Raw genomic sequence first — 12,511 nt, 5'->3', positions numbered from 1 at the left:
TCCTGACCAGCTCAGTTTCCCTGCCCTTCTTTTATCTCTGGGGAAACGGAGGTGGAGAAACATCTTGTGACTCGCCCGAGAATCCCTCTGTGCAGCTGGGCATAGACCTTGGCCTCGCAGGTCGTGGGTCCGGTCCTCTAATCTTGCGGTCTCCGGGACAGTCTCTTGAAGGCCCACACATGAGTTCAGCTCTGTAATTTTAGCTAAGCCAGAATAGCATTGCCACAGCTGCACGAGCAGAACTCCTCATCCTGAAACCATTTCAGTGGCCGGGAAATGCATCTTGCCCCTTGGTAAGGGCTGGAAGAGGTTAATTGTATTTTTTTTTCTTTTTTTTTTTTCTTTTCTTTTCTTTTTTGGAAAAGAGGAAATAAATGTACCCACCCCACCCTAGCGGGACCGCACAAATCTGTCAGCCCCGGCGGGTGGGGGCCGGTGGCTGGGCTGGGTGAAGGAAGCAGCCGGGGGAGGGAAGGGGCTGGGGGCATGGGTGGGGGCTTGGATGGCTGCCCGCGAACCCGCTGCTGCTGGGCTGGGCTATATTTGGAGCCCGGGCTGTAACGTTGGCTCCAGAGCCGTGGGCACTCGTGATGAGTTATCCCTCCGAGGGGCTGGCATGAAAACCCTGCAGCAGAGCCCGGTTTAGGGCCAGAGAACGAGGTCTGTGGTGAGCATGGAGATCCCCGACCTTGCCCCTCGTGACTGGCGTCCCTCAGGATGCCATCTCCTCACTGACCAAGACAGCCAAATGCCAGCAGCCCCTGGCTTTGCTGGAGGACAGCGTTGGCCTGGCTGCATCGCCCGCATCCCCACGGAGAAGGGGAAGCAGGCTGAGAGGCCTTGGAAAGGCCTCTGGGGGCTCCCCTCGCTCCAAGGCCTCTGGGGGCTCCCCTCGCTCCAAGGCCTCTGGGGGCTCCCCTCGCTCCAAGGCCTCTGGGGGCTCCCCTCGCTCCAAGGCCTCTGGGGGCTCCCCTTGCTTTCTGGGTTGGGCTGATGCCATCGCAGGACTTCCTCTCAGAGCCTGCATCCTGCCTGCTGTCACCCCAGGGTGGGGATTTGATGTGTGCCAAGGCTCTGCTTTCTGAGCAAAGGGGCCTTCGGCTGCCGGCTGGAGTGGTGGCAGCAGCAGGCGCGGGTCCTGCGTGGACTTGTGTGGGTATCGCACTGAGCGTTCAGAGTAAAAAGCCCACCGTTATAAGTTCCTCTGGGAGGAGGTGACAGCAAAACCAAACTCTGGTGTAGGTCAGCTGCAAGGTCAGCACGAAGCAGCAGGGCTTTGTGCGTGGAGGAGGGCTGGACTGAAGGGGAAGGTGATGTTGGTCGTACAAGATGGGTTTACATCCTCACATCCTTGATCCAACCCAGGGAGTATCCTAGGAAGGCAAGACATGGGTGTGCAACCCCAAGCCAGCCCAGCTTGCTCTAGGAGAACATCCGTGGAGCCTGGCTGATGTTTTCCAGCTGAGGGGCTGACCTGCTGTCCTCCCCTTAGCTTCTGGTTGGGGAAGATGGGGTGCTGCTGGCCGGGTGGAGAGAAGGCTGGCTGCCCTTGCCAGCACGGCTCTGGGGCTCACCCCATGGCCCTTGTCTGGATTTAGCAGCATGGGTTTCCTCTCCTCCTGTCTGGGACTTGCAATGTGTCTGAGCTTTTAGTATCACGTCATTCTCTCTCCCCACATCCCACGTCCCTGTCCCAGATGTATTTGTTTAAGTGGCTTTAATTAACTTACTTTTCCTGTGTGTGACAGCTCCTTAAGGTTTTGGTAGCTGTTTTCTCTCCTTCCACAGTTGTCACTGACATGTAGCACTTTCCCTGCAGACTGGCCTTCAATCCTACCATGTTTTTCCCTGCTCTGCAGAATTATTTTAGCATACTGTGGGGAAATGGTTTCCATGTGAGCCTTGTTACACACACTCAATTGATTATTAGGTGTGATTTTCCTGATCCCTGCCTGTATCTGTGAGGACTCTGAGCAAGTGAGCCAGAGGGGCGTAGAGTGATGGTTCAGGTCAGATAGATTTATCTTCTCAAGTGACAAGACAGATAACTCCGGAGTGGCATGGCTACAGGTGTTATCATTTGGGTGTCTCCTCAAGAGTGAAGGTTAATGTCTTGCCACTACTGATCCATCACTGCGTTATCTGTAGGATTTATATGTCTTCTTGTGCCTCTCCAGCAGCAGTGGTTTCACATTTCCGGAGCTAAGATCTATGTACCCCCCTCCCTGGCACAGCGACTGCAGCGGTCACTGTCAGTGAGCTCCTGCTCTCCGGGTTTCCGCGGCTGTGTTATGTCAGGAATAATCCCCGCTTGCTGCTGTGCAGTTTTGCATTTCCCTGGTGCAGGAAGGTGGGATGGGTGGGGGCTTCAGAGAGTGTCGTCCGAAGTGCAGATGCATTGGGCAGATAAAAGCAAGACAGGCCCTCACCCTGTCTTTCAGAAAATCCGCCTCAGAAAAGTGAGCAGGAGAGTGGCAGGGAGCAAGGAGGGACTCCAATCTTCAAGTGAAATCTCTTTAAAAAAAAAAGAAAAAAAAAAGCAATAAATCCAACAAATTAAAATAAAAAGGCAAGTAACATGGGTGACAATTGTACAGTATCAGATAACACCGCATCCTGAATTCTGGTGGGATAGGAAATATGAAGCAAAAATCACTCAGGTGCTTCTAGATAGCGATAAGGAAAGCAATTCCCATTTACCGGTAGAAATAAAATAAGAGGACCTGATAAACCCTCCATGACTAGACTGGATTAGGGCTCTAGCTGTGAAAATTCATTATGGGCATGCAAAAGAACGCATATCTTGCAGAGCTAAACTGACTGCAAACAACATTTATCTGGAGAAGCGCCGATTCACTCAGAATAAATAGATTTCTTTCAAAGGGGAAAGGGGGGGAATCTGTGGGAAAACCGTATCTCTGCCTTGTCATTTATTATGCAAAGAAGTCTCACACCTTTGTAAGTCATGAAGGATGAGTTTGTGCTGAAAGAGCGACCCTAAGCTGTTCCAGCAGCTCCAGAGCCAGGCTGGGGTCCTTTGCACATGGTATCAGGAGCTGATGATTCCAGGAGGGGTTCTGGCAGGACAAGTGCCAGTCCTCATCAGCAAGGGTAATGCAGTTTGGTCTGACATTTTCTGAGTCCATTACTTTATATTATTTCTTATTGTTCATTGTACTTTATTTTATTTGCCCTTTCTCTGTGGGAGCGACTTTGTACTTGGGTCTTGAGCAGAAGGGAGCCTGTGGCTTATTCTGCTCTGTCCTTGCATGTTTGGTTCTGGTCCCTTTGGTATCAGCGCCGGTTAAAGCCACCAGCATCTCTCTGTTGGCTGGGGCTCAGTGAAACAGGGCGCGCTTGAATTTTAGTTTGTGGTTGACTGAGATGGTTGTAGGTGGCTGCAGAAGTGCTGACCATGGTGTGCAGGGACCAAAATGTGATTTAACATCTTTTGTTCTAGCAATTAAGTAACTCAGGTGCTACTTTTAGAAATAGGATTGAGCTGATAGAACACACAAACAGTGAATGAAACCTTGATGCTCCCTTCGGTGCTGAGAGTGTTGAGCCAACATTGAATGGAAAAACAGCAACAACAACGACAAAACAAACAGAAAAAATCTCTAGTAGTTTTTTTTTTTTTTTTCTCACAAGGAGGTTTTATTTTTCTGTTCTCTATTTTGAAAAAGCTCCTTATGAAACATTTGGCCCCAGTTTGGTACGTGTGAACAGAGCTCCGGAGGTGGAAGGCTGACCCACAAACCCACAAACCTCCCACTGCTGGGGAGGCTCTGAGCAGCCTGGGACAAGAGGTCTCCTCTCCAATGCATCAGGAACGTCAGGGGATGCTCGGAGAGCAGAGAAGTGCAGAGGGGACGTTGTGTGTGTTTATCAGCGGGTTATAGGACACAGAAATCCAGATGCCCTTTGCTACAGGAAAGCACATTCACAGGACTTGCCTAAGTGCTTGATCCCAGACTTCCCACTCACCTTCTCCACTGCAGCCAGCAGAGGTATTTGCCCCGATTCTGGCTCTGCTGATCATCACTGCCTTGCCTTAGGAGTCCTCCTCAGCAGAGGATGGCCTTAATGTGGGGAAGCAGGAGTGGCCGACCACCCAGCACCTGCTGCCACCGAGGGGAAGGAAAAGCACGTTCACATTGACCATCACGTGCATCACCCGCTTCTTCAGGGGCATTTTGCATTTGTGTTTCACCCTCTGCATTTCAGCAGTGCTGTGCTGGCCGGGCTCTTGTAGTGCTCCAGAGTGATTCTGCTAATGGGATCTGACCTGATGGCTTTGCATGTTTTAAGTAAATTAAACACAGCTGCTAGGAAAATACAGCAACCTTAACAGCACCATGGCTCCGTTGTCTGCATTGTAATTACAGCAGCAACTGCCTGGAAGTTCTACTTTCTGGTTTATTTTTAAATAACTTCTGAGCTACCCTTTGATCAACTGCTCCATCCCCGAGACCTTCCTGTCCCCTTCCTTGTTCTGGGTTTAACCCTTGCACCTCAAGCTCCTTCTTCAAGCAGCCGTCTCCTTACAGTTTAGTCTGTCACATGTGCGAGAGGCTGATTGCAAAAACGATGTATCGCAGATTTTCGTAGCTCCTCTCTGAATACGTACTGCAGTTTTGAGCTGGAAGTGAATTCGGGGAGAATTTTAAGCCAGAGCTTATGGGATGTATGCATAACGCAGACATCCAGACAGCAACGTTTTGAGGCTGCTGGGGAAGTGCATCTTGAAATATGCAGCTTTTCTTACGGCTTCAGCTGAAATCCTTTGTACCCCTTCACAGAGATGGACTTTCTGTCACCAAAAAGAAAAAAAAAAGCACATCAATGCTTTAATCAGAAGCAAAAGGAGTCAGTTTTATGTAGGAAGCAAAACTAGGAGCCTAATTAATTTTCCCTCATCAACCCATGAGTGGGACCCATGCCTGCAAGAGCAGACGATCAACTCTCAGCACTGGCATAGCTGCACGCTCCCTTTCATTAACAGCCCACACCATCTTCACTACAGGGTCTGCAGGGCTCAAATTTATGGAGCAAGCCCAGCCTCAGTGAAATGACTTAGGGTTTTTCACTGGAGCCTGCAAATGGGCTCAAAGAGCTGAATTTTAAACGTGTCCCAGTGCAGGGAGGGAGGCTGGCTCAGCATCACAGGATGGTGGCCCCACCTCGGGGCACCAGGGCGCAAGGTCCCCAGCTGCACTCAGGGGCTCGTCATATTTGGTTCTGGCTACCTGTCATCGTGCCAGAAATGCGAGCTGGTACGTGGGATGAGCTGGTACGCGGTATGAGCTGCCTCTGAGGCTACTTCCAACACGGCTGGCTTGTTTTCACAAGTCATTGGGTGGCCGGCTGGAGAGCAAAGAGGGTGCCCAGGCACTCGATCTGAGCAAAAGCACTGAGCGAGTGTGATTGGGGCTGTAAAGTTTATGAGATTCTGTGTTTTATGGTGAATTTTAAATTGACTTTGCAATCAGGGTGCATTAGAGTTTTTAAAGGAAAGTCAGCGTGATATGTTGCAGAACACAAGGTGGTAATTTCCCCTGTTATATTGATGCTATCAACAATAAAGAATGAAGCAGCTGCTTCTCAGAGGATTGGATTTTTAATACGTTAGATTTATATAATTTATAGACTATTATTTATTACATGGGGTTTTTCCCCCTTCTGCTTCTCCAAATGGCTTTCCCTCTCCCTCCATTATTAGGGCAATGCAGTGTGATCCTATCTAGCACTTTCACCTGCAGATTTCAAAGCCCCTTCCAAATACGCCTAACGTCATTATTTCCATTTTTTTACCCAGGAAGGGAAAACGGGGGGCTAGAGATGGGGAAGGACGTGAGCCCAGAGACACAGCCAGGGCACTGCTCCTCTGGCATGTCTTGGCTCTGCTCGCTGCTGTCTCTCTGGGCTGGGAGGGCTGAGCCACCTCACTGTGGTTTTTGCTGGGAAGCCCGGAACCCTGCAAGCTGTGCACCGGTTGCTCTCACAAGCCTATGAACCAAAGCACCTTTTGACCACACACAAAAATGACTTGCCATCAGCAATGACAACAATCATCTCAGCCTCCTAGGCGATGCAACAGCCACGTGTGGCAATGCACGGTAGATGTGCCTTTTTGGAGTTCCTTTGCCAGGTGGGGTTTTTGAGGGGAGCTGGGTGACTTGGTTACCTGGATTCCAGTGGACCTCTCTGGAAGTGAGGCTCAAACTCTCTCAGTTGACAGAAATGGGGTTTTCGGCAGAGCAGAATCTTTTCTGGCGAGGTGGAATCCACCTGTCCCCATTTAGATACCTGGACGGTAGTCACCTATTCACTAGCTGCCTTTTCCATCGACGAACAGAACAAAGCACGATTTCATTGGCGTGGTTTCTCTTTTCCTGAGGGAGATGTCCAGCAGAGACCAGCTGGCTCTTGCTGTGGCTTCTTTCCTTTGCCAATGAAGGGTGTCTAGCTAACTAGCCCACCCGGGGACATTTCTCTGCAGGTACATGAGGGCTGCATGTGAGAGCTATCATTTAATCACCGTCGGGACACCTCCAGTGCCTAGGCTGGGATGGGAAGGCAGCACGTCATAGTTTTCTCCTTGTCTTCGCTGAAGCCAGGGTGTGCCCTCATTTCTGTCTGACAGCATGGCAATGTTTGCCTGCAGCTCCCTGCCTTGCTTGCAGTTATTAAGCTTGCTAGAAAAAGGTTCTGGTCCCTTTCTGATGCACTAATGCAGGCAGCTCCTCAGTGCATCTGGTAATGTCAAAGGCTCTTGAGAGTACGAGGGAAATGTGCAGAGTCCTCTGGGAGGGGAGCATGGGGTCAGCCAGGCATGAGGGGAGATCCGAGATGAATTCTTCCCCAGACTTGAGGTTGTTTGTTAAAGCTGAATCACAGGGCAGTGGCTCTATGATGTTTGATTTGCAGGTATGTCGAGATGAAAAAAAAAACACAACTGATTGCAGTGGTTCTGGGCATGTTAGAGTAATATTTGATGCAAATTTACTGAAGATGCTGTAATACAGCCGGTAGCAGTGTCTGCTTTTCAGATTAACAGAGGGCTTGCAAACAGCACTTTGGAAGCAACCTCCAAGGTCATTTGAAAACGAGAAAGTCCCATTTGGTGAACGATTGTTGACATTGGCTTCAGCATCAGTTGTTCCTTCTCCTTCCTTTGTTAAATTTATTCTCTTCAGTGGTGCTATGGGAGAGACCCACAAACACTGTAACTGTGCCACTCATCACAGCAGGGGTCTGCGAGTGCAGAGCTGGAGGGCATCTCCTTCTAGTGCAAAAGGTTTTTTATTTGGGAGCTGTTGGAACTTGGGGCAGCAAGGAGGAGGGCTGCAATGGAAGATTAGAGCATGCACTAGGTGCCCGACCTTCCGTTATTGTCAGTGGGTATTTGGTCAGTGCAGTCCTGGAGCCTGGAGGGTGTTTTACCCCAAAGCAGGTACGGATATTTGAGTAACTGCATTGCTCTGCAGACACTACAGATTGCACTGCCTCTGTCCCCACTGCCTGCAGTAAGAGCTGAGACAGCCAGCACGCACGTAGGTCGTGATTCAGGTGTCTTAATCTGGAGCTGAATCCCACCCAGGGGGTCAGGGACTGGTGCAGATTTATCAGGTTGTCCCCCATGCAATGTGCACCCCAGGAGGAGCATCTTCACAGTAGGCTGTGCCCATGGTCTGTGTTGCTGACTGTCATCGCATGCTGCTTCAGGTGGGATAAATATGGGTTGCTGGCTGGTCAAGGCTAAAGCGGGCACGCGCATTTTGGGGGATAGTCCATTTGGAGTATGTCAGGGCTTGTTCTGCTGAGGGCCTAGGGCTGTCCCCAGTGTAGACTACCTTGGAGAAGGCAGAGAGACAGGCAGAGGCTCCCCTGCAGAAGCACGTGGTGTGAGGAACGGGCTCACAAGTGAGCTGATGTGGCATGTTGGTGGTGCAGACAAGGATGGCAATTAGAAACGTTATGTCATATCCAGGAGGGTGTGTGCGATTCATCTAGAAACCACCCCAAGAAGCCGAAAGGGACTCTGTGGCTGAGAGGAAAGCCACAGGCAAGCCTGTTTGCTGCACAGCTTTTCATCTCTTGTGCGTTTTGGCAAGGGGAGAAGGAAGCCTGAGCTGCTCCCAGCAATGCCCCGTCCCATTTGGTAAAAGCTACCAGGGCACCACAGCGTCATCCCCGGCTCCCTGCTTGCTGGCACGAGTGCGGTCGGTCACAGGCTCTGTTCTTGAGACACCTCTTCGAGGCAGTCGGTTAATGAAACTGTAGCTCAGGTGCAGCTTTGTTTACACCAGAAACTCCCATTGATAGCCTCATCCCACAAGGATTCCCCTGAGCCTCAAGCAGTGAATTCAGATGTCGCGCTGCAAGCTGTTGTGTCCCTGAGTTCCCCTTGCCACAAGGAGAAGCAAGCTGCAATGCTGGCCTCTGCCTTTTGAGAGAGGAGACAGCTTTAAGCAGAAGTTAGAGCTGAAGCCTGGCATTGCCCAAGGGAAGCGTGGTGCCAGACCCTGCCGTGGTGCCAGGAGGAGGTTGTGCATCGACCTTCGCGGAGCCAGGCCGTCCCTGGTGGTCTCGGGCACGAAGCCAGGGCAGCGCAGGTATTTGCAGCCTTCCTTGGGAATTTTGCCCCAAATAAATACAGCGGCACTCACCCGCGTAGGCATGGTGACAGTGACCTGCGTTAAGCTCTTTGCCCCCTTGCTGATCACTTTTGGCTGTTCGGCAGCAAACGAGCCATTAGTCCTCAGCAGTGGTGGTTACTCATCAGCTAATGATCTGAACTGGGGCCGGGGCGAAGGAAGGAGTTCACGGTTAAGTGCACAAGGTCGAAGCGGCTGGATGCTCTCAAAAGCAGGTGGACTCATTAGGCACAGAGAAGTCCTGTTCTTGGGGCTGATTGTAGCCTTGGAGTCTGGCCAGTCCCCACTGCCGCGGTCACCGGGCTGGTCTGTACCGTGCTATGAAGTCACCTGTGCTCCGTGTTCTGTTTACTGCCTAAATATCCGTGTATTTATGGCCTGAGCTGCACGAAAAGGAGGAATACCGGCCATCACAGAGATCACCGGTTGCAGTTTTTCTCTGCTCCTCGAGCGTGTGCACCCTGCAGTTACGTTCCCAGTTATTGAATCGGTTCGAGTGGTCGGAGCCCCGCGGTTCCTTGGTCCTGGCACACTCATCCAGGTGTTGATCTGAGTTGGAAAACACTGTTAGCACTTCCCCCTGGGGGAGAATCCCATAAAAGCTGGCACGAGGTCAGGGCGGACACAGCCTCAGCCTAAAAGGAGGGTTCCCACTTGCTTGCCCATGTCATGGGCGGTGGGGACCCTGCTGCAGTAAACCCGTGCTGCTGCCTGCAGAAAGAGAAGACAAACTGCTGGAGTGATTGAGTCAGCCAGGAGCTGCTCGGGGACCTCGGGAAGAGGAGCCCAGCTGACCCGTGATAACAAGCGTCTCCTAGCATTTCCGTCAATCTTCTCGTGGAAAATTTACCAAGTGGGAACGCACTGTGTTTGCTTTGCCCTTGTCAAACACGGCCGATGCAGAGATTGCACAAAATAAAGGGCCATTTTCTCACTTCGAGAGACTCCCAGATGACTGCACGCCTGTAAGGCCTGACAGAAAAATCCCGTTGTCCTTGCAGCTTTCAGTAGCGGGTGAGAAGCCCTCAACCCCAGCAGAAACTCAGCGGGCCGCGGTGGTGTCCCTCTCTGTCCTTACCCAGGAGCAGACCTGGGTCACCACCCCTGGCTGTCCGAAGCGGGTTTCAGACCACATTAACGCGACAGCTGCCAGTTGCAAGAGTCGCACACCCCCAGGTTGCGCTAAAACAGGGTCAGGACCCCAAAAGCACCCCGAGCTGCTCTCCTTCATTATTCTGCCCACCCCCAGCCGGCCACTTTGTCCCTCGTGAGTCACCCACAGCCTGTGAGCAGCTGTCAGGGTGCCTCGTTATCTAATCTGCTGCGTGCTGGCCATAGTCACGTTCACCTAACACCCCGCCTGGAGGTGTCGGCTCCCTCCTCAGAAACGCAATCCGCTGTCTCCACCGCTGGCAAGTGCAAACTGATGGCAGCAAGCTGCTTTGGTGCTGGGGTCCGGGCTTTTCCTAATCATGTTTTTCCCCATCTAAGAGGGACGGGGGCCTTGTACTGATGGCCAAGGCACCGGACATGGACAGCTGGTCACCCCAAAGGGACGAAACCGTAACGGTGGGAGCTGGGACGGGTGAAACAGGCAGCGCTGCTTGGACAGGATCCGTTTCTGGACTCTCCATCTCCCAGCTGTCGCGGGAGATGCGTTACACTGGGTGGGTTGGGTTTGCACCTCCGGCACCGAGCACGAGGGAAGGGAGAAGAGCAGAGACGCAGCTGAGCGGCCACGGAGAGCTGGCAGGAGGAGAGCAGGAGCACGCCTGGCTCGGTGCTCCTGGCAGGAGCTGTCTGCAGGGCAGGCCCTTCTTCACCAGAAGCCCAAACCTGGATCTGATGAAGGTTTTTGTGTTTTTCTTTCTGTCATTTCTTAGGAAATGGTCACAGGCGCGAAGGGAGCACCGCCAGAGATTTGAAACGAAAACGAGGGTACCGGTGAGTACGCAGGTGGGCTGGTGGCTCCGCGGGGGGCGCAGGTTGCTCCGAGGAAGCAGAGGAAGCAGGACACGAGTTGAGGAGCACGAGGTGGCGGTCCTGATCCCGTCTGACGTCTCAGGATCTCTGATCCTGCCCTTCCCTTAACGGGGACTCCAGCGGGAGATGAGGCCCCTGCTGTTTGTGGTGTTGGTGGATCAGCACAAATCAGATTTAGCAAGAACACGATTCTGTTCCATTATAAATGACAGCAGTGCTAATTGCTGCTTTGTAAAGCTGTACGAGATACGCTCGTAAATGTGTGTGTGTGTGTTCTCCGTGCTGCGGCGCTGGAAGAGGCAGGCAGCAGGTTTGTTCGCAGCTGCACAGAAGTGCGATGAGCAACAATATTTGTTAATGCTTTGAGTGCTTTTGGCTTTTGTTGTGCTTGGCCCCGATGCAGACCCAGTCACGGGGCTGGGATCTGGGTGACATTTCAAGGTCCTCTCCAGACCTATTTTCTGCAGCTGTCGCACAGGAGGTTGTGGCTTGGGCACTCGCCCCGTGGTCTCAAATAGGAAGAAAGGAGTGTCTTTTTTATCATCTGAGCTGGTTCAGGCATGTCAGAGCCAGATCCTGGGCTGGTGTTGCTGAACCACGTTGTCTTGCATTGCAGCAGGTGGGAGGCTGGTCTCTTTACACCAGCCTCCACTGAGTGACCGCCTGGTTCGTGCTGGCTGAGCCCTTGGTGGAGCTGAGCTGTGAGTCCCTGTGGTTCCCCATCATGGAGCATATCCTTGCGTCCTGCACTGGGCTCAGTGCTGCCCAGACGTTACAGATGCTTGGCGCTGGGTTATCCTTGTGTGTCTGTGCTGTACCCTGGGTGATGAGGACGTGGAGGAACGTTGGTAGTGGTGCGTGGGTCCTAGGGAGATGCTGACTTTAAGCTCCTTATGGTATAAATATGAGCTTAGAGGAGAAGGTGGCATAGACAGAGACGAGAATGGGCTTTGGGAAGGACTCTTCTTGAGATGTTTAGCAATGTAGAGGCCCATAATGGGGGTGTTTTTAGCCCGTGTTACATCTGACCTAGCTTAGACATCCACACCAGGAGTGCTGAGAGCCCTGCTCCTCCCTGCTCCCCTCCCAGCGGAAGAGCCTGAGAGTGATGCTCTGTTCCCAGGGAGCACCCCCGGCTCCAAACAGCCGCTAATCAGGGCCCGAAGCAGAGGCCAAACTCCTCCATTGCTCCCACACCTCCCGCTCTCTCCTTGTTGCCTCTGCAGTCAGCTAGAAAATACATCAGCCCGTCTTCCCAGGAGCAGCAACCCGCTCGCCTGTCAACGAGGGAGCCCAGAAGGCCATCGGCCATGCCTGAACCATGGCCCCGGGGGTGCACGCGCTGCTGGGGAGCCCATCTGCTCCCCAAATCCAGCTGCATCTCCTCCCCACACACCCCAGCCCCTCTGTGCAAGGATGGTGGATCTGGGGTATATGGGGAGCAGCACGGTCTGAGGCACTGGTGCATGATTGCGGGGGTATTTGGCAATGCTGACCTGGGGTCAATCCTGATCCTAATCCTGATTTACGCCAGCTGGGGTTTGGTCCCTCTAGCTGCAAGAAGCAGAGCTCTTACAATCCTGGAGTGATTCAGCTTATTAAACATCCGTTTGCTCTGTGCTTAGCATTAAATAATTGGCTCCTCAGCATATTTGACTTGGATGGTGTCTGGTAATTCTGCGAGCTATCCATCAGGCTCCACTCTCATCTCTGCGCTCCTGCACAGGCTTCCTTGTGTTGGGAAACTCTGCCTGGGGTTTACAAATAGATTTTTTTTCTCCTGCAGTTCTGTTCTCTTTTCTTTCTCTCTCTCCCTCAAAGGAGCAGTTTCGGTCTCCCTACAATTTGTGCAGATGCTCCAGTTGGCT

General features: G+C 52.3%; 1 protein-coding gene across 4 annotated transcripts in view; it reads left to right on the top strand.

Moving 5' to 3' along the window:
- The window catches only part of LOC310889482 (zinc finger and BTB domain-containing protein 7C-like), a 142,339-nt gene that overhangs the window by 63,925 nt on the left and 65,903 nt on the right, over positions 1–12,511 (top strand). The window contains exon 3 of one of the 4 annotated variants that reach the window (XM_083816996.1): positions 10,544–10,604. The exons of the other annotated variants lie outside the window; for them this stretch is intronic. The gene's annotated coding sequence lies outside the window, so the exon portion shown is untranslated. The remainder of the gene's footprint in view (positions 1–10,543; positions 10,605–12,511) is intronic. 4 annotated transcript variants of the gene reach the window in all.

This window comes from Anser anser, assembly GCF_964211835.1.
Source record: "Anser anser genome assembly, chromosome: Z".
NCBI lineage: Eukaryota > Metazoa > Chordata > Aves > Anseriformes > Anatidae > Anser > Anser anser.
Note: the sequence above shows the minus strand (reverse complement) of the source record. Positions and strands in the feature narration are given on the sequence as shown.